The sequence below is a fragment of the Arachis duranensis genome, chromosome 9, assembly GCF_000817695.3.
Source record: "Arachis duranensis cultivar V14167 chromosome 9, aradu.V14167.gnm2.J7QH, whole genome shotgun sequence".
Taxonomy (NCBI): domain Eukaryota; kingdom Viridiplantae; phylum Streptophyta; class Magnoliopsida; order Fabales; family Fabaceae; genus Arachis; species Arachis duranensis.
Window position 1 is genome coordinate 40,654,349 of NC_029780.3, and position 3,898 is coordinate 40,658,246.

General features: G+C 40.1%; 1 pseudogene; it reads left to right on the plus strand.

The window, feature by feature from the left end:
- Positions 1-430: 430 nt before the first annotated feature.
- LOC107495237 (BES1/BZR1 homolog protein 2-like) overlaps positions 431-3,898 on the plus strand; it is a 24,554-nt pseudogene continuing 21,086 nt past the window's right edge.

Here is a 3,898-nt window from a genome sequence, read left to right on the forward strand (position 1 = left end):
GAAGGGGGAAAGGGTCCCATGAAATCAATGCCCCATAGATCAAATAATTCTACTTCCAAAATGAAATTCTGCGGCATCTCATTCCTTCTTGTCAATCTTCCTGCTCTCTGGCATTCATTACATTGGTGGACAAACTCTCTAGCATCTTTGAAGATAGTTGGCCAATAGAAACCACTTTGCAATATCTTTGCGGCTGTTCTTTCTGGACCAAAATGTCCACCATAAGCTAAGCCATGGCAATGCCATAATATATCTCTTATTTCACTCTCAGGGACACATCTCCTAATTATTCCATCAGAACATCTTTTGAACAGATAAGATTCATCCCACAAGAACTTCCTTGCTTCATTGATTAGCTTCTTCACTTGTTTCTTAGTGAATTCTTGAGGTATCTTCCTCCCCACTTTGTAGTTTGCTATATCAGCGAACCATGGTGTTTGTTGGATCAGCAGAAGATGTTCATCTGGGAAGCTTTCATTCACAGGTTGTGAAGCTTCTTGAATTGCCTCTTGTGGCAACCTTGACAAATGGTCAGCAACTCGGTTCTCAGTACCTTTCCTGTCCCTTATCTCAATATCAAACTCCTGTAGAAGTAGTATCCACCTGATAAGTCTTGGTTTAGCATCCTGCTTTGACATCAAATACTTGAGGGCAGCATGGTCAGTATAAACCACAATTTTAGATTCTATCAAGTATGATCTAAACTTATCAAACGCATAAACTACAGCTAACAATTCCTTCTCTGTTGTGGTGTAATTTTTTTGAGCCTCATTCAACACCTTACTTGCATAATATATGACATGATGCAGGTTTCCCTTTTTTTGTCCAAGCACAGCACCAATTGCAATATCACTCGCATCACACATGAGTTCAAAGGGTAATTCCCAATCCGGGGGTGTGATAATTGGTGCTGTTGTGAGTTTATGTTTTAAAGTTTCAAAAGCATGCCGGCAGTTTTCATAAAAAACAAAAGGGTTATCAATCATTAATAGATTACTCAAAGGTTTAGCTATTTTAGAAAAATCCTTGATAAACCTTCTATAAAATCCTGCATGTCTCAAGAAACGTCTAACAGATTTCACATTAGTTGGTGGGGAAGCTTCTCTATAATTTCCACCTTTGCCTTATCAACCTCTATCCCTTTTCTTGAAACTTTGTGACCAAGAACAATCCCCTCAGGCACCATGAAATGACACTTTTCCCAGTTTAAAATCAAATTGGTTTCTTGGTGAATAAAGTCTTTTCTTGGTCCTTTGGATCTACCACTATCTGATTATACCCAGAATAGCCATCCAGGAAGCAATAGTATGCATGGCTGGCTAATCTTTCAAGCATCTGATCAATGAAAGGAAGTGGGAAATAATCTTTGCGTGTGGCATCATTCAACCTCCTATAATCAATACACATTCTCCATCCTGTCACAGTTCTTGTTGGAATGAGTTCATTCTTCTCATTAACAATGACTGTCATTCCTCCCTTCTTTGGTACCACTTGGACTGGGCTTATCCATGGACTATCAGAGATAGGATATATTATCCCTGCATTCCACAATTTCATTACTTCTTTCTGGACAACTTCCTTCATCGCAGGATTTAACCTTCTCTGAGGTTGAACTACTGCTTTGAAATTGTCCTCCAAGAGGATTTTATGCATACATATTGCTGGGCTAATGCCTTTCAGATCATCGATGGTCCATCCTAAAGCATCCTTATGAGTTCTGAGTACATCAAGAAACTCTCCTTCTTCTTTTTTTGTCAAGGATGAATTGATGATCACTGGGAAGCTCTCTGATGTGCCTAGGAATGCATATTTGAGATGAGTAGGTAATGGCTTCAGTTCTTGTTTATGCACCTCTTTCTTCTTGCTTGGGTTCTCCTCCTTGTCAATAGAGATCTCAGCTGCGTGTTCCTTTGCTGTCTCTTGATTAATTTCTCCTTCTTGCTCATGCTGATTAGTGTCTAATATTTCTTCCACCAGGCTTTCTATCATATCCACCCTCAAGTAATCTTCTTGCTCAGGAATGTGTTGCATTGACTTGAAAATATTTATGATCATTTGCTCATTGTGTACTCTGAAGATCATTTCTCCTTTTTCCACATCTATAATGGCTCTTGCAGTTGCTAGAAACGGTCTTCCCAAGATTATTGAATTGTTTCCTTCCTCGTCGGTGTCCAAAATCACAAAATCCGCAGGAAAGATAAACTTCCCAACCTTCACTAACAGATTTTCCACAATTCCATTGGGTGTCTTGATTGATCTATCTGCCATGATTAGTGACATCCTGGTGGGTTTGAGTTCTTCTATAGCAAGCTTTCTCATCATGGACAGGGGCATTAAGTTGATGCTAGCTCCAAGATCACAGAGAGCTTTGTCCAAAGTTAAATTGCCTATGGTGCATGATACTACAAAACTTCCTGGATCTTTAAGCTTTGGTGGGATTCCTTTTTGTAACACAGCGCTACATTCTTCACTGAGCATTACCGTCTCCTTTTCATTCCAGTCTCTTTTCTTGTTGATGAGTTCCTTTAAGAACTTGGCATACAGAAGCATTTGCTCTAATGCCTCAGCCAGCGGTATGTTGATTTCCAACTTCTTGAAAGTCTCAAGAAATTTGTGGAAATGTTGATCCTTTGTCTCTTTGTGGAATCTTTGGGGATAAGGCAGTGGAGATGTCAAGCTTTTCTCCCCTTGGTGTTGTCTTGGAATTGGTTCTTCCACGATCTGCTTCCCCTTCTTCAGATTTTGTGGTGTATTTTCTTTCTCTTGAGGTTGATTCTGAGAGTACTTGCTTGCTGTTGCATCTTTTTCATTGGCTGCCTCATTTTCAACTTGTTTCTTGTCACTTTCCTTGGGCTTCTTAGTGACTTCTTCATCTTTCAGCAGTATTTTTCCACTCTTCAACTGTATTGCCTTGCATTCCTCTTTTGGATTAGGAATGGTGTCACTTGGTAGTGAGCTTGATGGTTTTTCAACAGAAATTTGTTTGGAGATTTGCCCAATCTGCCTCTCTAGGTTCTTCATGGAAGCTTCCTGGTTCTTTGTTGTCAATTCTTGGTTCTTCATCATCTTTTCCATGAGCATCTCTAAATTAGTGATCCTCTGAGAGTCTTGTGAGATTGGTTGGTTTTGGGGTGTTGATGGATGATGGTAAGTATTTTGGTTAGTTGGGTGGTTATTGGGTGAATAATGGTTAGAGTTGGGATAAGTGTTTTGTGGTTTTTTGTATGTGTTTTGGTTAGTGTTTGGCTGGTTGTTGTTTGTGTTTTTCCAATTATTTTGAGTTGAGTTCCTTTGCCATGGCTACTGAATTTGATTGTGGTTGTCTCCCCATCTGAGGTTGGGATGGTTCTTCCAAGAAGGATTGTAGGTATCTCCATAGACTTCATTAGTTCCAGGATTTTGGTTGTGCATGTATTGGACTTGCTCTTGTTGTTGCTCTTCTTGAATTTCTTCATTTTTCCCCCAAGTAGTTGATGGTTGGCTTGTGGCACTCACTGGTGCAACTTGAAGGCTGTCAATTCTCTTGGCCATCTGCTCAAACTGCTTGTAGGCCATCAATTCTTTTGGCCATTTGCTCAAATTGTTGCTGAATTTGCTGCTGCATCATTTTGTTTTGAGCTAAGATTGAATCCACTCCTTCCAACTCCATTACTCCTTTCCTTTGTGATGGTTGGCGTTGCCTTTGGTGAGCAAAGAAATATTGGTTGTTAGCCACCATATCAATGAGATTTTGTGCTTCCTCTGTAGTTTTCATGAGTTGTAATGAGCCTCCAGCTGAATGGTCAAGTGCTTCTTGAGCCTTCAGAGTGAGTCCCTCATAGAAGTTCTGCAGCTTATCCCACTCCGTGAACATCTCTGGTGGGCATTTCCTCAATAGTGCCTTATATCTTTCCCATGT